Below are 23,154 nucleotides of genomic sequence, written 5' to 3'. Positions count from 1 at the left end.
TCTTATTTCCCAGAAATCCAGTTCCACTCCCAAGAGGCAACCATTACTACCAGTTTATTACACAATAATATTCCCATCCAGAAATATTCTATTTGTAGACATTTTGAAGTGAGCAAAGCAAGTTGCCGAAGAGTAGGTATATTAGGGATTTTACATATTTTAGCCTTTCTTGCCTTTTCTCTCCATGTATATGTGAATATATATGTGTATATAAATATAACTTTAAAATAACTTCATTTATATATAAGAACACATTACCTATTTTCTCCAAAATTAGGAATATGAGGGGGACATTATATTCATACTGCAAACTTACATATTTTTCCTATAACAAGCGTGTGACACATTTATAATAAAATTCTTTTAAAAGATGGAAAATATTTTCTGACAAGTTTGTATTGTCTTAGGCAAAGACTTATAAACTTAACAGAATTTGCCTCTGCAGAGAATGTACTATGGAGAGAAGTTACCTGTAAAATGTATGGGAAGAAGTGCAAAGCACCGTGACCATTTCTTGTTCATCTTTGAGTTCTTATCCCTGACACAGTGTCTGGCATGTAATTAACATCCACTGCTTGTTGAAGGAAAGAATTTTTATTTGTTCTTACTTTAGAAGAAACTGGTAAATAGCTATAGAGCCATAGATCACAGAGAAGTGACCAAGAAGAATTGATCCTTCTTGAAAGAAGACTTCCAGTGGCTTAATTTTAATCCTCCACCTGGCACAATACAGTTCATTTTTCCTCTCTCTCTCTTCTCCATTCAGGAGTGGAATTTCTCTGGTCTTTTTTCCCTCTCTTTTGCAATATCACTGGCATTGTTACTTCAGATATGACCTTTGCCATCACCATATCTTTTCCTGCCATTTCTTTTGGTGCATATCAGTGGGGTTATCTGGATTGACAAATTGTCAATCAAGCTCTTTCTGCTCTTATCATCTAGTTCCAAGTTCTTTTTTTTTCTCTGACCCATTGCTTCCTCTCCATGGAGAAAGAGGAGGAAAATGATTACCTCTTCTTCCAAGCTGAGAATCTGTGCCCCCTAAGATGACCCTCTGGCTCTGAGCAGCCATAAGTCAGATCAAAGAAAGGAGCAAACAGCCTATGTGGCATTGTATTTTCACCATGCAGTTTATCATGTTTCCCACTTCCCCCTATGTTTTTTGGGTGGGTATAGCCCAAGAGAGCTAAATTGTTCTGTCTCCCCAGGGTAATGACAAGACTTCTACTGTAGCTGAACCAAAATCAATGGCTGAATCTGCTATCAGTCTTCTTATTCTGTTGGTGCTGGTCAGCAAAGTTCTGGTTTTACATCTTTGAAGCTGGGGCACTTCGTAAGCTGACTTGCATAAGCGTGGCACATGGCATCAAAATCTTGTTAATTTAAGAACACAAACTTATGGTAAACCAATGAAGAATACTAACTTACATTCCTATAATGCTTTATATTTTATAACCCTAGGGTTGCCAACCGGCTCCAAAGGCTCTGTCCATGCATATTCACAAGAGAGGTAGCACTCAGGTAGCAATGCAATTATGGCATGTAGCTATTTTCTTGAAATGATTAATTCATTCATTTAACAAATGTTTGTTGAGTGCCTGCTATATGCAAGGCTCAGCAAGTGAGCAGAGAGGGACTTTGGGGGAGACAGCTATTTCTAAGGAATTCACAGAGAGACAGGCCTGGTAAAGCTGCTGCCAAAGCTGAGCCTGGTGGCGTCATAGGCACAGCCTCCTACTGAGGCTCTCTACTTTCCTAAACATTTGTGTAAGGATTTAATTTGAGTTTTCAAGTCCTTGGGCTCTGATGCAATAAGTCCAGAGTAAAATGGATCTGTAGGTTGAGGGAGAAAGTTACTAAGAATCATATTACCCAACAGCTACCATTTTTGAGCACATACTTTGAGCCAGTCACTTGGCTAAGAAGGTTACATAGCTTTCCTCATTTAAACCTTAAATATACATGTAAGTCTTATTCGGCTCAGAGAGCCAAAATAACTTGCATATGGTCACATAACTAATAAGTGGCAGAACCAAGATGGAAAAAAAAAGAATGTCTTTTTCCCACAGTGATACATGGGGATGGCTTCATGCTGTTTTGCCTGCCAATGGCATAAAAAGAAATCCAAGGTAGGAAGGTTAGTGGACAAAATAGGGGGGATCAAAACATGTTTGTTCTCCTAAAATGGGTAGTTCTGTGCTGAGGCCAGACCATTGGCCTAAAGTGAGTCCATCCTGGGCCAAATGTCAACCCTGCTTAGATTTCATGGGTGGATTCCCTGTCTTTCACCTTGAGTTTTCTGGATTTTTGATTGTGGTGGGATTGTTTTGATCATGATCCATGATGAAGACACAGTTGCTGAAGTAGTTTTCCTATGGATCAGTGCTTCTCAGGTGTAATATGCCTATGTATCACCTAGGAATGTATTAAAATAGAGATTCTGGGGTGGGCTTGAGAGTCTGCTTTTCTAACCAGCTCCTAGGGGACACCAGTGCTCACAGTTGGAAGACCACATTCTGAAAAGCAATACTTATTCTTTCCTTGAAGACAGACAAGGAGCGTGCTCCCTTATCATGCCTGTTCTCCCTGCTCTGTGGATGTGACTTCAACACTGGAGTCCTGGCATGGTGGCCTCCGGGGTTATGTCCTGGTGTCATCTCCATGGAGGAGTGTCACAGGCAGGAGGACTGTCCTGAATGGTTTTCAATTTGGAGCAGAAACTCTTCTCTGATTAAGCCATTGTTCTTTAGGCTGTGTGCAGAAAGTAGCTTGTGTGCAGAATCGAACAGTCTTAAGTACCCAGACTTTGAAAGGAATTGAAAACATGTCAACAATCAGGATTAAAGGTGATAAGCTGATTTTTAAAAATCTTTGTACTGTAGGCAACATTGCCCTCATCTTATTATCTCAAGCACACTTTATCTAGGTTGCCTAAAATAGTACTCAAAAGAGCCCCCCCCTCGTTTTTCTTCAGAAACTGAAAATTGTTATAGAGTTCAGCATTTTAACTTGGATAATATGTTAGTTGATGGAACAATTCTAGTGGTGATGTCAAAACCCTTTCATATAATTGGGGCCCGACAATAATTACTGATTGTCCATACCATATAATTTATAGTTAATTATATAGAATTATGGATTATTCTCAACTACTCCAACTATGTAAGCTTGGCCTTCACATTCGGATTGGTTGCTTTCTGAAAGTGGGCTTATTCCTTCATTTATTCAACAACTACCTTCTGAGCACTTCTATTTCTAAGCAGTTTAGGCACTGAGCATCTGATGGTGACTGACGCAGAAAAGTTTCCTGCTATTATGGAGCTTGTAGCCTAGTGAGAAGATTCAGAAAATGGCAGGTGGATGAATAAAATGAAAGCAGCCATTTCAGATAGTGATAAATGCTATGGGGAAAGTCAAACCAGTTGATGTGACTGGAGGATCAAGGGGGCTGATTAAGATGGGGTGTGGAGCAGAGAAGGTCTTGATGGTAGTGATGAGTGGTGATTTTGAGCAGAGACCTGGAAAACCAGGAGGTGACCTTGCAAAATTCTGGGGCAGAATAATCCAGACAGAGAAAATAACAAAAATAAAAACCTTATCGTGTCTGAATTCCCAAAGCGCCTAGCCTAACATATGGATGATAGAAGGTACTTAGTAAATATCAGACTGATAATTAATATGACTCTGGAGAACAGAGTGGTTTGGATTCCCCGATAGAATATGAAAAAGAGGAAATTGTACCTTTGGCCAAGCTTGTTCTGTTTCTAGATTCAACAAGCTAAAATGACACCAATTTCTTTAGTTCTTTCTCTTTTATCTTCCATGTAGATCACAGTCTATGTGGGCTGGCCCTTGTGATATAGACTCAGGAGATATAAGCAGATAGTTAGGGGATTAAAAGTACAAGTTGGGTATCTAACAGGGTTTTCCTTTTGATTAAGTTATGAGCTCCATTCCACAAAAATAGTATGTCTCTGCAAGAAATAAGTTGGCAAGACAAGATTACAAGATAAAGAGTGATGCAAGAGGGGATTCCACACCAAATATTTGATGCTGAACTTGAAACTGCTTGAGGTTTCACATCTTTTGAGGTGGGTGTTTCATGCCATAAGCAGTAAGATGACCACCTCCAAGGCACCATGGTGAGAGGAAAGAGCTCTGGACTAGGAGGCAGAAGAGCTGGGCTCTTTGTCTCAGTTGAGCTATTAACCAGCTTACTGACTTTGGGCAAATTACTTAACCATCTTCAAAATAATCTTCTCATCTGCATAACTAGCTTTAATTAGGTAAAACTTAGAGTTTCTTCTATTTTTAATCTTCTGTGGCTCTGTAAACTCAACAAATGATATCCATTTCTTAATATAGAATATAATATTTTTTAAGGGCTGACTAAGGCCAAATAGATTTAGCTCAATTGATAATATAATGGAAGAAGTCTAATGTAGTTGTAGCACAGGTTTAGAGTCAGACAGTTCTACATCTAAATTTTATTAGCTGTGGGTGTCAGGAAATTTACTTAATGTCTGTAAGCCTCAGTTTCCTTGTATTTAAAATGGTGCTATTAACATCTGTCTCAAAGGATTTGATTGAATAAAGGATTGAATAAAGTACAAAGGATTGAATAACGTACAATATCTTTATAAAGCACAATGTCTAGTGTTCCAGGCCAAAACACAGATTATTATTACAATTACTACTGTTATTGCTAGCATTACTTTAATAAAATTTGCAATTCTGTTCACTATTTTCAAATAAAATAGCAACCGATAAAAATTCCCAAGTGTTATCCATGCAACACTCCTCACAGAAACACTGATGAATATTTCAAAAGTCACAGTTGCCTACTAACCAGGCTGGTACAACAGTAGGTTAACCATTCCCAAAATCAAGATTAATATCATAACCTTCACCAGCCATTTGCAGCCCCAGTTGTGGACCCCTTCCTGGGAAAAGAGAGAAAGAAGTACCACTTCTCCTACACATATGAAAGGGATTTGGGGGACTGTAAGAATGTGCCCTCTGTGGAATAGGATCCCAGAGGAAACTTTTTGATAAACAGCCTGGGTGTTCCTGCCTTTTAAGTGCAAAGGAGCTGTCAGGCACATCTTCCAAAGGGGAAAATCTCATGAAAGTGTACAGCTGCATCCACCTTTCCCTTCCTTTTACCTGTGATTCAAAGCCTGTGTCGCTCTGGTCCCAGGGGCTGCATACAGATGCAGACAGGTTTCCTCTTGCTCAAGCTCAGACATTAGTGGGTGCTGCAGGAGAAGGATAACTTGTCTGTAAACTTATTAGTAGTTTTATGTTTTTGTTAGGCTGAGCAGCTTTCCCAATTTCAATAAGCCTGTTTTCTCAGAGAGAAAAGAGGGTCAAAAGCTGCTGAAAGGTGGGTGTCCTGTCTACACATCTCTGAATTCTCTTCCTTCATCCTGTGCCATCTCTTGCAGTGAATAATGCCCTATGTAGCATGTAGCAGATAGTTAAATAAATATTTGTTGAATGAATGACTAAAAGCCATGCTTTTTCTCATGCTCTTTTCCTTTCAAGGGAAATGACAGCATATTGTCTCAGACAGCATCTCCCCAACAACCCTTTGACAGCAGCCCACCTTCTCATCACCCTGATGGCAATCTTGCTCCAGCCATTTATTTCATTCCTCCTCTCACATCTCCAGGTTTGATTGTGTGTGTGTGTGCGATCATGTGTTGGAATTTGGCATTTAAAGAACAGGCTAATTGTGAAAAGCAAGTGATTAAGGTCAAGGTGAGACTAGAATTAATGATTAGGCCCTGGGATAGATCCATTCGTGTACCTCCAATTTATGATTGTTATTCTGGATTTCTGGCTATTAATGTTGTAGGAGTCAAAAATAGTCCTTTTTTTTGGCCACTCTTCCTATAATTATTTTTATTTTATAAGGCGAGTAAGATTTTTTTGTAAGGGATGAGGGGATATATGTTAAGTGTAACATGTAAACTTCGTTTAAACTGAAACACATGATGTAAAAATATTTTCGCCTAAACCAACAAATAAACAAACACCTCTCATCTACATTCATCTCTTGGACCACCAGGCATATCTGGCCTATTCCTAGTTTGCATTCATCTGTTATCAGATGCAGAATCTTTCTGAAGTTTGAGGAATCCTTACAAAATGGTTTCACTTATTAGAAGATACAAATTAAAGGGGAAAACTAAAAACACATAAGCAAAAACTAACATTTAGGAAATCATGAGGGAATTATCAGGTAAGTGTTAAGTAATTCATTTTTTTAAAATGAGGGTAGTTATGTCCTTTTCAAACCTGGCCCCAACTGCCAGCTATGATATGAAATGCAGATGATTAATGGTACAACAGACAAAGGTTCCAGAATACATTACTTTTAGTTCTGTTATTGAAGACAGAAAGATAGTTTTCCAATTGGATCAACTTCCCTCACTTAAAAACTCCCAGGTGTACTTTCTCTTTACTACCAAATATATTGCTACCTGCAAAGTCACTGATAGGTAGGGCTCAATTCGCAGCACCTCAGGGCAAGGGTATAAGTTCCTTTGCACAGTAATGATGTTTATGCATTCATTTAAAAATATGTACTGAATGTCTACTGTGGATCAGGCACTGTGCTAAGCATTGGAATACAATGGTGAGTGTTTTAGTTTCCTAGGCTGCTCAAAACAGATAACATGACATGGGTTGACTTTAACAATGGGAATTTATTAGCTTACAGTTAGAGTCCAAGAACACATCGTTGTCAAGGCATCATTAAAGCAATGCTTTCTTCCTGAAAACAGGCTACCAGGGATCCTGCACTCCTGTGTCACGTGGCAAGGCAAATGACAGCTTCTGCTGCTCTCTCCCTTCTCTTCCAGGTTTTGCTGATTTCAATCTCTAACTCCTACAGCTTCCCACCCCCCCTGTATTCACTCCATTTATAAGGGACTCCAATAAGAAGATTAAGACCCATCCTGAATGAGGTGGGCCAAGCCTCAACTGAAGTAGTGTTGTCAAAAGGTCCTACTTACAATGGGTCCACACCCACAGGAATGAATAAATTTAAGAACATACAGTTTCAAGCACCACAGTGAATAAAAGAGGGTTCTTTTTATCCATTGTGAAATTCTAGAAGTTGAGGATATGAACGTGACTTTCCTTTGCCAGCCTCCTCTTACCTCTTCTATCCTTGCAATTTGCCAGTCAGTGTCTGTGGACAGCGTGGCTGCTAGATGAGGAAAGCAGTTGCGGGTTTCAGAACACAGTCTCCACCTTCATAGTACATCCCAGGTTCTCAAAGGGCAGGATTTGTGCACATTCTGTCAACTCTCAAAATGTGTGTATCAAAGGGGGACTTAGAAGCTGAAAGGAGGAAACAAGGGATACATGTGGAGAGCTTTGGATGAAAGCTACCTTGCACCATAAAACAGTTCTGGGGAGATTTGCTGGGCTAAACTGGCCCTTCTCTGGGACACTTGTGAGGCCCAGACCACTCACTGCCTTGGAGCTTTGCAAAGGGTTTTTGTAGACTTCTTGCCTGTGCCTGGTGACTCTTCCTGTGGCTGGGGAGGGGAACAGCACCTGCCTAAACGGAGTTTATGCCCTGGGACTCCAGAAAGTGGTCACGCTGGTCTCTCTTTTAAGCCCAAAGTAGTTAAAAGAGAAACAGATAGCTCGGTTAAGTTGAGGCCACATAGCCCATCGATATGTTTGAACCTGGCCAGGGACAGCACTGATTCTACTAACTTAGAATTTAATGCCAAGAGCCCCCAGGAAGAACAAAGGCAAGAACCATGCAGTTAAAAAAGACCTTGAAATATTTTTTGTTTTTGCTTATTAGGTAAGAGAAGGAGGAGGAGAAAGACGGGAGGGTGGGGGGGGGGGGGGAGAAAGAAAGAGGAGGGGGGTTGGAGGAGGAGGAGGAGAAGAGAAGAAGAAGTAAAAGCAGAAGAAGGAAGAAAGGAGAATTTCTCCAGCTCAGCTCAGTTTCTTGATAACTCTGTCAGTTAAAATATGTGCTTTACAGCTGAATTTTGAATGCCAAGGATAGGGGGTGTCAGCCTAACAGGGTCAGCCAACAGCCTGGACTCCTTCAGCATGTGTTTGTTTCTTTGTGGTCTTTCTTAGTCAGGTCTAATCCATAGAGGCAGCTTATAAAGTCACTCTTTGTATATGTCTCCATTGCACAGGCACCATCCTGTCAATTTATTACAAGTCTTGTCAATTATCATGGTAATTGGGTCTATACATATTGATGTATTTGGGACATTTATGGCTTCATGTATTTTTATTCGGTCTGTTTTGCCTCTTCCCTTGAAGAGCAGCAACTCTGCTGCACTTCTTTGTAACTCTCCATAGGTGTTGCCATAGATTCTGCTCGCAGTGGGTTCACATTCAATATTGATCAAGTAATGTGGATGAAGATAATCAGGAAATGTCAGTCCCCAAGCTTTACTAATCTCCACATTCTTTTACAGGACTACATAGAAATAAGCAGTGTGATTTCTTAAAAATTCCCACAATATCTTTCTCACATTGACATCTGTGTAGACCGTGTATCCTGCATTGACTAGTTTATTAGAGGTCATTAACAGCACAGATAATAATAAAAGCAAAATGAGACCTAAGAAAATCTCTCTTATAATTTAATCAATCAATTCTTTACTTTAAGTTCTTTCATTTATTTATCATTCAATGACTTTTAACTGAGTGTCTACTTTGTGCCAGGCACTGGGCCAACAATGCTGTACAAGAGACTCGATGCCTGCTCGCATAGGCTGGACATGGAGAAGATATCATATAAACAAGTGGATAAAGAATAAACACAGTTATCCTGAATTTTGAAAGGGCTGTGAGTGTAATGAATAGGGTACTGTGACAGAAAGTCCACAGAGGAAGTGGTCTACTTTAGAGAAGGTGGCTGGAGAAGGCCCAACAGAGGAGGTGACACCTATGGCAACATGAGGAGGATGAGCTGAAGGAAAGGCATCCCGGGGAGAGGACACAGCCAGTGCAGGTAAAAAGGCTAGTGGGTCAGCCAGAGCAGACGGAGCAAGGGAAAAGTGACAGAGCATAAGGCTGCAAAGGCTGGGGACAACTGTGCCAAGCCGTATAGACCCAGGTAAGAGGCTGGGTAGGAAGCCATTGAGGTGAATGCACCAATCAGATGTATGCTGTAGGGTCACTCCTATAACAGGTGGAGAATGGCTTCAAGGGAAGCTAGAGTGAATGCATGGTTGGCAGTTTGGGACCTAAAGCACCAATCCAAGCACTGGAGATAGAGAGGAAAGAGCTGAGCTAGAGATGTTTAAGGGATAGAGAAGCTTAGTTATAGGGTAGATGTGGTGGAGGGAAGAGTAGGAGAGGAGGAATCAAAGATAATTCCTAAATTTTTACTTAAGCAATTGATTATGCAGAAGTGCCATTTACTAATTTGAAAATGAAGAGGAGGAACAAGTTGGGGTGTGGGGTGGAGTGGGGAATAGAGAGCACTGTGCGAACTTCTCAATTTTGAGTTATCATAGCAGAAAAGTGAAGTCAAGTAGGCCATTGGATATTCAGATCTGGAACTCAGAGGAGAATTTAAAGCTGAAAATGGAACCCATGAGACTATAGAATCCAAATAGTATCTAGAGGCCTGGCAATGGACAAGATCACCTGGGAAGGAAGACAGAGAAGGGAAGCAGGCTCAGGACCAGTGATACTTGGAGAAGAGGAGATGGGAAGAGAATGGGGGTAGGAAAATAGATGGTGAAGGAGCAGCCAGGAGGCAGCAGGATCACCAGAAGGGTTGTAGTGACAAAAGTTCAAGCAAGTCAAGTCTTTCAAGGAGGGAGGGAGCAGCTATGTCTCAGCCTGCTGAGAGGTAGAATCAGATTAGTAAGCCAGACCCTACTGATTAGTTCATTTAGAGAATCATAAAATAATACAACTGCAATGATGCTGAGAAATAATTATGATGGTAATATATATGCAGGAATTTACAACCATGAGTGTTTTTCACATTCACTTACCCTGTGAAGTAAGGCAGTAGGTTGCCATTATGACACTGTTTGGTGAAGTGTCTTCTGTGGGTTGTGTTCAGTCACAATGGCTTTGCTTTAAATTGTGAAGCCCTGGAAGGCTCTTGGCAAATCAGCTTTTCCCCTAGACGCATCTTCAGGTTGAGTGAGTTGTCCCAGTTCCTAGCTATGGAGCAACAGAACCATAACTTCCTTAGAGGGAAGGAAACTGAGGACCACTGGGTTAAGATACTAATCTGTGATCACATAGAGTGTGGCAGAACCAGAACTGGAATACAGGACTTGAAAATCCATCATCCATTTCTCATAGAGCTGCACATTTGTTTTTCCATATGTGGAAAACCAGGAGGGTTCAGGGGACTTGTTCTACTACCTGGATATATCTCCTTGACCTTTGGATTGGCCCACATTGCTGCCCAGGAAAAGCTATTTCCTCCTATGAGGAAGGCAGATTAAGCATGAGATCATCTAATTTTTTATTATAGATGCTAACAAATTTTAAAACTTACTCTGTCCTCTTCCTATCTTGCCATCCCATCTCTGGGAAAAGGGTTCCATTCCACAATTTGATAAACATTGATTAAACACCTGCTGTTAAATGAGTTTTTGAGTACCAGACCATGTGCTAAGGGTTGGGAATACCTTGATGAAAAAGAGCCTGGCTCTGCCCTCAAGTTGTTCATGAAACATCTGGGAAGGTGGCCGGTTAAACCAGAAATTACAGTAAGTTTGATAAGGAATATAAGAGGCAGGAAAACCCCAAAGAGTGACTTGGCAGTTTGATATTATTTATGAATTCCAAAAAGGGATATTGATTATGTTTGTAAACTGGTCTGTTCCTCTGGGTGGGATACTCTTTGATTGTATTAAATTCAGCAGAGATGCCTTTGATTAAATTATGCTAAGATTAGGACTTTGATTCATTAGAGTGACTCAGTTTGAGTCCCCACCTCCTTTGTGGGCTACATATATATGGATACTTACTCAAGGAGAAAAGAAGCAGATACATGAGAAAAGAGGAAATGGTCCCTAGACAAGGAAGAGGATCCTGCGGCCCTGGAAAGAGAGATGAGCCATTTGCCTGATAGTTTGCAGCTGAAAAGAGCATAGCAGCTGAGCCCTTTGCCAGCCTACAGTTGAGATCGGAAGAAACGAGACCCAAGGAGCCTTAAGAAGGAAGAGGACGGCTGAACAGTTGCAGGTGTAGCCTGCCATCTGCTTTAACACATGGCAACAGACTTTGGGTGAGAAAATACCTCTTATAGTACCTTGATTTGGACTCTTTAGGGCCTTGTAACTGTAAGTTTTTATCCTAAATAAATACCCTTTATAAAAGCCAAAAGAGTTCTGGTACTTTGCATCAGCATCCCTTTGGCTGACTAACACAGGGGCTCCTAATCCAGACTGGGGATTGAGGAAAACCTTATTGAGAAAGTCTTCCCTGGACTGAGTAATAGATGACATGTGAGCGTGAGTTGGGCAGACTGTGGAGAAAGGGTATTATAAAAAGAAAAGGCCAAGGTACATGAAAGATAGGGGCATGGGAAAACTTGGGCATCTGAGAAATGACGAAGTGGTCCATGTGAGAGGAGGGGAAGTGAGATTAGAGAGAGACACAGAGGTCAGATTTTAAAGGGCCAGCTGGTCATGCCCTATTATCTGATTTTTATCTTAAAGTCCTTTTAGTTATTTCAGAAGAGAAAAGATATGGTCAAATTGGGCTTTAGAAACATATATCTAGTCTGAAATATGGAAGATGTTTGGGAAATATGAAAACAAGAAATGGGGTGATTTAGACCTGGTGGAACCTGATTAGGGTCTGGACTAACAGGGAAGAAATATCAAGTAGAGAGTGAGTATGACAGTAATTTAAGAGCCATAACAAGTGTTAACGTTTTTTTAAAGATTTATTTTATTTATTTCTCTCCTCATGCCCCACATTCCCCTCATAATCTGCTCTGTGTCCATTCACTTTGTGTTCCTCTGCGTCTGCTTGTATTCTCATTAGGTGGCTCCAGGGACCAATCCTGGGACCTTCCAGAGTGGGAGAGAGGTTATTATTCTCCTGCACCACCTCAACTCCCTGTTCTGCTACGTTTTCTTATTTTCTCTCCTCTGGGTCTCTTGTTGCATCATCTTGCTGTATCAGCTCTCCACATTGGTTGGCACTCCTGCACAGGGCAGACTTCCCGCACTGGGTAGCATTCCCACACAGGGCTGCACTCCTGCACTGGACCGCATTCACATGTGGGCTGGCACTCCATGTGGGCCAGCTCACTGCGTGGGCCAGCTTGCCCTCACCAGGAAGCCCTGGACATCGAACCCTGGACCTCCTATATGGTTGTCGGGAGCCTAATTGGTTGAGCCACATCCATTTCCCTAATTAACTTTTTGGATGGGAATGGGGGGATATGGTAAGCCATGCAAGGTCTACCCATGAACAATTCTTGGGTATGCCTAATTGGAAAACCTATAGGCCCTGCAGCAGTTGCTGTTCCAATGATGGTGCAGCAAGAATTTAAAGATTCAGCACCTACACATTAAACCAGAGTGGCATTGATTACTGTGTAGCAGATTTAAACCTTTTATGATAGTACAGTTTTCTTCTAATGCTGCTATAGTTGGAGGTGCCAAACACAGCAGGCTACCTTTCTGGGGATATCTCTCCCAGCAATATCTCATTCTGTGGGAGCTCTCAAGCTGCAGGCACACCCTCTTGAAATATAGGGAGAATGGGGAAACTGTTCATTCACCTGTTTTTAGCTTTGGCAGTGACCCCAAGTGGAAACACCTGGAGTCCAGTCTAAGTCATTATTCTAACACATCCCTAAACCGAGGCCAGACTCCGTTGTCTGGCCTAGCACAGGGAAAAGGGCCAAAGGTTGATCTTTGGGTTTTCAGATACAAGTTAGCCCACTGTAGTAAGATTCACAATAGGTTTTCCTTTCATAGTCATTTGGGTGGAGATAAACTGAGGAGGCGGGTAAAAGACTGAGTGTAGGTAGGGGTAGGATTCAGGTTCGTGAAACATAGTAAAACTTTCTTGCAAGAGCTAGAGGTCATGTTTCTATAAACATTCTGATTCTTGCCATTCAAAGTATATGTTTCCTTGTTATCTTTTAATTGGTTTTTATTCTAAATTTAATACTGAACAGTTTGTGATGGTAGCAACTGTGAACACTGGTGTGGTGCATGTCAATTCCAGGGATGTGAGAGTCATCAGGACCTTTTCCATGCCCTCCCTCTCCTTCTCCAGCCTGCATTAAGAAGCTGGAGATTGCTCGTTATGCCCTTTCCTGCCTGTGTTGTCATGTTTATAGATGTCAGGTTCTGGGGAACAAAGGGAGAGGAGTCATCTGAAATCTGAATGATTGCACCAGAAGCCATGTATCACGGCAGGTGAATGCCAATAGATTGGAAACCGGTACCAGCAAGTCCATGATGCATGAAATCCTACATCCTGAGAAAGGACTTCAGAAATTGTTGACAGCAACTCTGAGAAATCCAGTAATCAGGTGTTCCGGAGTCAGCAGGAGGAATTGTGATTTTGAAGATCTTGTATAATTTGTATAATGTGGAATGAAGATGGTATAAGGGGAAGGGAAGGATTGGTCCTTAGATATGCAGGGGATGAGCAATCTTAAAACAATGACTTAAAGCCTCCCAGCCTTAATGTCCTCATCTGCAAAATAAAAATAATGGGTATATTGTAGTGTTGTAGTGTTGTGAGGCCCATAGTAGGTCCTCAATAATATAACTATTAAGGTATTTCCTACCAGTAGGTTCAGGGGAACATAGTAAAAGATGCTCTGCAATAAATGAGTTCCATTTTGAATTTAATTTTGACAACACTGAACTATATTTCTGTCTTGGAAATTTGTAATATATACTGGAATTCATAAGGTTTTTTGAAGATTTACAAGAAACAGCTTGACTTTGTTTAACTTAGGCTTTCTAGCCACATTAGAGCGTGGAATTCATTTTATTTGTCTATTTATTTGCTTGAGCAGCACTATTTAATAGATCCCAAAAATCAAAAGGTCTAAGAGACCTGCTTAGAAAATGCCTCAGCTTCTAATAAGACAGACAATTTCTCTTTAACAGCCTCTATCCAGATCTGGCACCAAGTCCTCCTCTTTCTTCTGAAATACCTCCTTCATTTGCCCTCACTCTCTATACACAGCGGCCATCCCAATCTGACCCTCAGACCTACAATTCTACGTTGTTATTATAGCCTCCATGCTGGCCATTATGCCTTCACTCTTCCATTCATTCAAACATCCATACATTCTAAACCAGTCTGCATCTCCCTGTCTGATAACATCTTCCTTAGCCTCCAAATTCTATATCCTATTTAACTACTGGCAAAACCTTGCTCCTACTGTTACATATAGCCTAAACTTCTGGTCACAAGAGCCCCACCATATCACTGTAACTTTACTGCTCACTGTTTTTCCAATTGAAACCTCTGTGCCACAGAAGCTAAACTCTTTCATGTCCTCTGTGGTCACCTTCACGTCTGTATCTAGGAACTTCTAATCACTGTGTGAATAGCCCATGCTGTCCCTAACTACTCAGTCAGCTCCTGCCCATTCCTTAAAACCTAGACCTCTATGAGGCTTCAGTAAATTCTTCAGCCCTCACTCATTTCCTCTCTTCTCCACTTCTGTAGGGCACATAGTCTCGCTATATAATTTAGGACTGATTATATACCTTGGAGTCAGGCAGACCAGGGTATAAGTTCCAACTTTTCTCCTTATGAACTCTGTGACCTTGAGCAAAGTACATAACTTCTTTGTTGCTCAGTTTCATCATTTCTTAAATGGGTACCATTTCAGCATTAGTACTAAGGTTGATATAATGAATACATGTGAAGTGTTTAACAGAGTTCCAAGGACTTAGAAAATGTTTAATAAAGAGAAGTTTTTTCTGTTCTTATTATTACATGCTTATTAGTCTTGCTATCCCAAAGGGATTGTATATTTTTTGAGAGCAATATCTCATATTTTAGGAGCAATAACTTCATAGCTCCCCATAGCACCTAGCACAGTACTGGGCACATGCCAGATCTTTGATGGACACTTTTTGACTGATGAACCTGCCAGTATCACATCTGGAAGCTGACAACCCCCAAAACTATTATAGAAAACTCAACAGACAATATTAAGGACAGTTTCGCTATGTTCAGGGAAAGAAGTTGATCAAAGGAGGATTGAGACCACTGCCTGTTATTGACTTAAGAGGTGAGGGAAAAAACAGGGAAACTCCTATTTTCTTTCCATCACCTCAAGTATATAAAATTTTCTTTAAACTAGAGAGAGTGTAAGAATCCACATAAGATAGAATCTTTTCTCAAAATGCTGAGGAGGAAAGGAAAGAGACATTAGCAACTTTGAAAATTGTCACCTCCTAACATGCTCTTTACCTATGGGGAAAGGAAGACATTCCACATAACGTGAATCATCTTTAAGAAATCACAGGGGGAGGGGGAAAGAATTTGGAACAAATGTCAGAGATTGTTTTTTTTTCTTCATATATGGGGGAATGTTATAGTCTGGAAAGTAGAAGTTATTAAAGACAATATCCATTCCCTGTATAACTTGTGAAAAAGGAGAACATGGTGATCACAAAAATCTAAAATGAGTCTACTATGAGTAATCTGTGATAACAAACCTCATACTCTTTGTTAAAAATATTTTTAGATTCTCACATGCCTCTGGCTAAAGAAAACCATCCTATCGTTCTCATGTTTCTTATCCTTTCTGGGAGATAGTATGACCTAGTGATTAAAAGCCAAGTCTTTGAAATCTGTGAGACCCAAGTTCTTAAGCTTCAGTTTAGAAAATGGGAATGATATTATCTACCTAACAGAGCAGGTATAAGAATTCAGTGATATCAGGTTTGATAAAACATTGTACTTATTATAAGAGCTCAATAGAATCACCAAGCTATGACCCATGAGCAAATCTGGCCTGCTCCTTGTTTCTGAATGCTTTGTGAGCTATGAATGGATTCTATCCTTTTAAGTAACTGAAAAAAATAAATAGAAAATAATACTTTATAATGTGAACGTTACATAAAGTTAAAACTTTAACAACCATGGGTAAAGTTTTACTGGAACAGAGTCATAGCCATTTACTTATTGTCCATGGCTACTTTTGCACTGCCAAGGAATAATTGATTCATTGTCACAGACTCTATGTGGCCTGAGAAAATATTTATTCTATGGCCCTTTACAGAAAATGTTTGCTGGCCTCTGCCATATACAATAGCTCCATTACTAAGGTTACTTGCATCTCCCAAGGCCTATCTCCAAAACTCCCTCTTCTCTGCAGCATCTTCTGGTCTAACTATCCTGATATGTTCTGCTTCTTACTTGATCCTTTTTTATATGGAACTTATATTTTGTGTTTGTCTTATCTGCTGTACCTCCTTTGAATGAAGGGATTACACATAATTCATTTTGGTATATTCAGAAGACCTGCATAGTGCCTTGTAAATAGACATTCACTAACTTTGTATTTGCTTTATCAAATTGAATTGAGTTTTAGTTGGGTCTTCTGGCTTTTGCCTGGTGACAACCAACTTTCTGATGGAAGGAAAGTCCTGGGAGGCTGAGGAGAGAAGCCCAAGAAAGGTCTAAAAAAGATTTGCTCTCAAATAAAATAATAATGGGGACAACCTTGAGATAGGTACTTACCACTATTTACATAAAATCTCAAGATTGGTTTTCTGTGGGCAACATTCATTTCAACTGTTTCTGAGACAAAAAAGTGAGTGTTCCTCAGAAATTTGAAAATAATAATGACAAAATTTCTTAACTCTTTTTATCAAGGTTCTGTTCTTTCCACTTCCTTGACCCCATTCAAATTCCTGGTGGTGGCTATTTTGTTAGGAGTGTATATGTGTACACATTATAGCAAGGGCAGGCATTCTGTTGTGTGGTTTTATTTGTCTCACTCTAGACTAGAATAAATACAATATCTAAATTGTCCTTTAGTAGGCTTAATATCATAGGAGTGGAAATTAAATACAAGATCCTATACCTACAAGCTTTGGAAACAGAACCATTACTTAATATATCTGAAGTGGCTTATTTTCTGTATTTCTCTGTTGGTTTCTGATTCCAGATTGAGGCAGGAGAAAGATACCAATGGTGTCTTGCTGATACCTAGGAGGGATTTGCTGTTTCTGTTTTCTGTGAAAATAAAAAAGAATCTAGAAATCCTAGCACTCTTTTTATTACTAACACCTAAGCATTATGGATAATTTTTCAATTCATGGAACTGAGGTCTTAAATAGTGCCATTTCTATACCATCCATCCACCCCCTGGATATATTTTGTATTCAGAAAGGTTGGCTTCAAGGATCAAACTTTAATCTTGCTCTACTAGTGTAGCATCTGTATTTGAAGATGATAAAGCTCAGCATGGGTAACATCTTTCTTACCCATCTTTTCCCTAGTATTAATTAAAGGACCACCCAACTCCCAGAGAGGTTGGGTGCCAGCAGTTAGGAAACCCTTGGGACCATCGGTGTCATGTCATCTGAATGAACACTCCTTCAATGACAAGGATGCCTGAGAGAACACCATTAGGCAAACCAGTCACATCTTTTGGTCAATGTCAGGCATCAAAACTCGACATGGAAGCCCATCATCACAAACTTAGTCATCTTTGTCTTCCCTGTTTCTCACTGTGTGGGGATATTGAGAACATCGCGGCTCCACAGCTGGGCCCAACTCTGGCTCTGCTCCCTCCTGTCATCACAGTAGCTTAGTGTGCTCAGAGGACTGGATCAATCATGGCTTCATTGCCTCTTTTTGGGGACAAGTTGTGGAGCCCTGCTTCAATCCTAGTTTCACCCTGTGAGCCTGGCATTGGTTCCCCACCAGAGTGAGGGACTTTTTGCCCCTTTTACTATGCAGGCATTGACCTAGCAGCTACCTTGGTGGGTTGTCTTCCTGCAGACCTGAAGCCTGCACATTTTGTCCTGAGTCATCCTGAGTGTTCTCCTTCTGTCTCTGGTCCATGAAGGTAGTCACTTTATTTTTGAGCAGAGCTATTTTTCTCCCATTAATTACATGTTTATTGAATACCTACTGACTGCCAAAGCTGTGCTATCTAATTGGGATGTAATGGTGAACAAGCCTATCATCAAGAGCTAATATACCAGAAGACTTTACAAGAATTATCTCATTTAATCCTTTGTTGAAAGATAAATCAGAGTCAAGTTGCAGTTTATAGCATTTTATTCAGAACACCAAGAATGCTGCACAAAGAAAACAGCCACTTAAAAAGGGTTGTTGTTGTTTTTGTTGTTTGTTTGTTTTTTAAAGGATCTGCTGGGGATGGAAGCAAGGACTTTGTACATGGGAAGCAGGCACTCAACCACTGAGCTCCCCTGGAGTCAGTTCTATAAACAGAAATAAGAAAGTTGGCTAGGTTCTGTTGATTAGAGCAGAATTCTGTTAGTCTTATAAGGATGGGTTAGGTGCAAGCAGGCTTTACTTTTAATTGGGTCAGATATGCTTAACTAGAAGCTTAATTGGCTTTTGGGGTCAAGTGTCTTTGTAGGAACTTCTTGAAGAGAACTTCTGTGACATAATTCTGTACTAGTTCAGGGAAATTAACTTTGGAGTTGATTCTGAGAAAACCCAAAAGCTGTTTTTTATTATATTTTTTCAATTTTCCCCCTTTTGGTCATTCTCTTGGTTATGAGGGTTTGACCAAAGATATTGCTAGTCTCTCATTCGCCATTAGTTGCTTCCATGTCATGTGAACTAGTCATAGCTCAGTAGTTTGGTTTTCCAAGGCTTTGTGGGGTCATTTCAATATTGTTCTTGAAGGCTCAGTTGCGTTATCTGTCAGCTTCATGGCTGGGCAATAATGTATGAAATCAAGAGGCCAGACAATGAATGAGGGATATTATGAGCATCATGACTTAAAATTAACAAGTGCCTCTGTTAGGATCTCTCTGAGCCAAGGTCCCCTGGAATCCAAACCAATATTTGAACATATGCCCCTTGCACTTAGGGGTCCTTTTTTAAAGCTGACATACAGACTGTTCTACTTGTCCTGTTTTATTTATCCAAGTATGATGGAATTAAGAGAGTGGCAGCTGTCTGAGATAACCTGAGGATGGCATTAGAATGAGAAGGTGAAGCTACTGTTATGAGGATCAGTAAGATGAAATGAGAAGGAGACAAGGGAGTCAGTAGGGCCCAAAGATCTTGAGAGGGCAATAAAAGATTAGGAGGAGATAAAGAGACACAAAAGAAAGAAAAGGGGAATAAGAAAAGGATTTGGTCTTGTAGTAGAGGGAATGGCCTTAGTTAGGGGTTATCTGTTTATTCCACTGGTCTTGGGTTAGATATCCACATCAGAAACCATCCGCTTCTAGCATTTTCATGCCAATTTTAGTTAGAGGTTAAAATGGTAGTGATCTCCCAAAAGCTTGGAACACAGGGGCCAATTTTTTATAGTTACTGCTATTGTGGTGTTGGTCAGGAAGACTTGATAAAGTCCTTTTTACCTCAGTTTTAAAGCAGCCCTTTATTGCTGTCTCCTCCAGTATACCAAGGTTCAGCTTGAAGGTCATGTAGGATTTTCTGTGGAGGAATCTCAGGAAAGGTAGCCTGGATCTGTGAAGGCTGGACCTGGGTATATGTGATTTGTCCTTCACAGTAATTAACAATTTCAGGTTGTAATACCGAAGTCTGGTATAGTGGGAGAAATAACAAGCTCCTGAGTCTTTCCATTACGATTTTCTAGGGGAATAGCTGATATTTTCCTGATGGGCTAGAGCTTATGGCCATCAAGACTAAGAGAAGAATCCTAAATCAAGGTAGTGAGTGATTCAGATAATGTAGCTAATTTAAGTTTAAAGATTTCATTTTAAAAATTATTTTTCTTGATGATTGAAAATAGTAGGGACACGGATGCTTTTGGTCAATGGGTAAAAAAAATGGGTAAACAAAGGTCCTTGATTAAAGTTACAATAAAATGGGTGCCTCTATCGTGTGAGAGAATAATGGGAATTCCCCAGCTATGGAAGTCAAAATCTAATCGCTTTCTAGCTACCGTGAGGAGAGTAGTTTTGTCACAAGATAAAGCTTTTATCCATCTAGAAAATAGACATATAATAACATATGATAGAAAAGGACATATTTATATCTCATAGAAGGAGGGAGCTGAATAAAGTCCATTTGAAGATATTTATAGGGCCCTGTTGGTCTAGTTAAACGACCCTACCCTCCCTTTACAGTTTTACCAGGGTTTTGCAATTGACAGGTGGAACATGATTTATATACCTGCCTTCTTGTTATTTAGAGTTCCTTTTTCATTGAAGATGAAGTTCTGACCTTTTGCTGATTTTAAGCACTTTTTAGGGAAACATTAGAGTAAAACAATGTAACTGACAAGGAAATTTGGTTGTTTCTGTGGCATGTAACATTTTTCAAGAGTAACTGAAATTATGGCAGATTATTGTTTATTATGTAACAATTATTTATTGTTTGTTTATTATGAAATTGTGATGATAAATTATTTAATAATATAGACAAATCTCTAGGAATCTTACATAATTTCTGAAATATTTGTATTAATAATATAATTTTTAAAATTTCTCTCCCCTCCCCCCCCCCAGTTGTCTGCTCTCTGTGTCCATTCACTGTGTGTTCTTCTGTGACCACTTCTATCCTTATCAGCGGCACGGGAATCTGTGTTTCTTTTTGTTGCATCGTCTTGTTGGTCAGCTCTCTGTGTGTGCAGCACCATTCCTGGGTAGGCTGCTCTTTCTTTCACTCTGGGCGGCTCTCCTTACGGGGTGCACTGCTTGCACATGGGGCTCCCCTACACGGGGGACACCCCTGCGTGGCAGGGCACTCCTCATGCGCATCAGCACTGCGTGTGGGCCAGCTCCACATGGGTCAAGGAGGCCCGGGGTTTGAACCATGGACCTCCCATGTGGTAGACGGACGCCTTATCCTCTGGGCCAAGTCTGCTTCCCTTAATAACATTTTATCTATGCAAACTTAAACATCAGAATGTTAGAAAATCCCTTTTAGTTTGACACTTTTCAAGTAACTCATAGCATATTAAATAAACCTAACTCTTTCTAGCAGCTCTCTTTTTACAAGGTGAAAGAACAAGTCCTTTATGATTTTTCTGGGATTTTCCCTCTGGAAAATCCCAAAGACAGTTTAAAATCAAGAAGACATCATTTAAGATTTCATTTGGGGAAGACAAAATGGCAAAAGTTCTTAAGTTTGAATACTTTGTTAAATATGATCATAGGTCATTTTGAAACAATGTTTGGATTCTTATTTAACAAAAGTGACAATAAAGATTTTTAAAATAAAGAGAGGAGTTAACATGATGGTTAAAAAACCTAATTCTTTTAAAAGTAAGTAGGCTTGTTCTTTTAAACAATAAAGGGTGATAACGTCAATATAAAGCTCAGGACATAATTTTGATAAGATACAGGATCTTTGCTTTCCAGGCAGATTATTCAGGTGGTTAAGGAAAAACCTTTTATAACCACTTTCTAAGAGAAGACCAAAAATCCAAGAAAAATTTGTCATTTTAACAAAGAGTAAAGCACATTTTTGCTTTGCAAAAATACATTATTTGGTATAAAAACTTTTAAAAATATTATAAACTTCTCAAATCTTAACCAGCTTTGAACTACAACAAATGAAACTTTTCTGTGGATTTTCTGCAACTTTTCATACTCATTCAGTTTTTGTACTACTCTTTCCTCTCATTCTGGAACAACCAGTCATTATACTTTAGAACAAGATTACTTTTTCTCCTTATTAAAAACACATTCTATATCCTTAAGATATTTTAAATGCCAAAATGATCTTGGAAACTGTCCTTAGGATGACATATTATAAAACATAAGTAGTGTGGAAATAAAGTTTGTCAGAATATAACAAAACTTGCTTAAACATAAATTTACATTTTTCATCATCTTATATATTTAGTAGATATAATGCCAGCTTTTTAAATTGGTAAACCTGCTTAAATTTGGGAAAAGCATACCCAGGTAGAATAAAATTGTATTCAATAACTCAGAAGGCATAGCTGTTTTTATTAAACTTTGACATTGGAAGTATTGCAGGTTTAGTTTTTTAATTCCTGGGATTTTAGGAGTATGTAATTTATATAAGCACTTATTTATCCTTAAGCCAATTTGATCAGAGTTCTTTTAAGGAATTTTAGAAGTTAATTTGGTAAAACCATCAGGTGTAAGAAAATACCATACATACAACATATATACATAAATATAGAGACATACACATAGAGGATTTATAGCTTAAAATTTTCAGCCATGAGTCAGATAAACTACTTAGAAACACAGAAAAGCAAAACACAGAAATATAAAACTCACCAGTTTATATAAAAGAGTTGGCTTTCTATCTTTGCCTCATTTTTATATTTTTATCAGATTGTATTCCTAGTAGATGGTAAGTTAAGGTTACCTGTTCAATTTGTGGAGGAGACATTTTAAGATTTTCTCTGCACTGATATGCACTCTTATGGAACCTTTGTCCTATTTTTTTCAGACCTTTTATTGATGCTTATATTTTATGTGGAAAGAGGGCATCATCTGAGGTTCTGGACCAACATGTGTGCAAGCTGATATAGGTCAGGTAACCATAGATAATATGCATCCAGGAGAATTCTAACATTTTCTATGAATATTTAGTGGTCTTGTTTGGGTTTATGGAAATCTTTTGTAATAGCTCTAAATTCTGCTTGAGTCCAGGGTTAAATTTTATAGTTGTCTGCATACCTGGCTCATAAGGATGGAACTTTAGGGGCAAGTGGCATTTTGAGGTTTTAGGAGAGTTTATGGGAAAAGGTAGAGGATCTGGACAAAGAGAAGAGAAGGGAGGAATTGAAAAAGAGGTACAGAAGCTAAAAAGCCATAAGGATAAAGGAATGAAGGAGCGCTAGATATAGTGAGGCAACTGTGGGACAAAAAAGGGCAAGATTTACTGGGGAAACAAGTCTACTTAGTTGTGACTTAAGTTTGCCAAAATGCTCATTAGCTTTGGCCAAAGGGTATTTTAGTGAAGCAATTTTTGATTCAGAATTTCAGTTGCAGGCCTCCACATATCAATAAAAAATGA

At 39.5% G+C, this 23,154-nt stretch overlaps 1 protein-coding gene across 3 annotated transcripts in view; it reads left to right on the top strand.

Moving 5' to 3' along the window:
- The window catches only part of ASTN1 (astrotactin 1), a 330,952-nt gene that overhangs the window by 254,453 nt on the left and 53,345 nt on the right, over positions 1-23,154 (top strand). The gene's annotated exons all lie outside the window — the stretch shown is intronic.

This window comes from Dasypus novemcinctus, chromosome 13, assembly GCF_030445035.2.
Source record: "Dasypus novemcinctus isolate mDasNov1 chromosome 13, mDasNov1.1.hap2, whole genome shotgun sequence".
In the NCBI taxonomy this organism is placed as follows: domain Eukaryota; kingdom Metazoa; phylum Chordata; class Mammalia; order Cingulata; family Dasypodidae; genus Dasypus; species Dasypus novemcinctus.
This window is presented reverse-complemented; position numbering and strand designations above follow the sequence as displayed.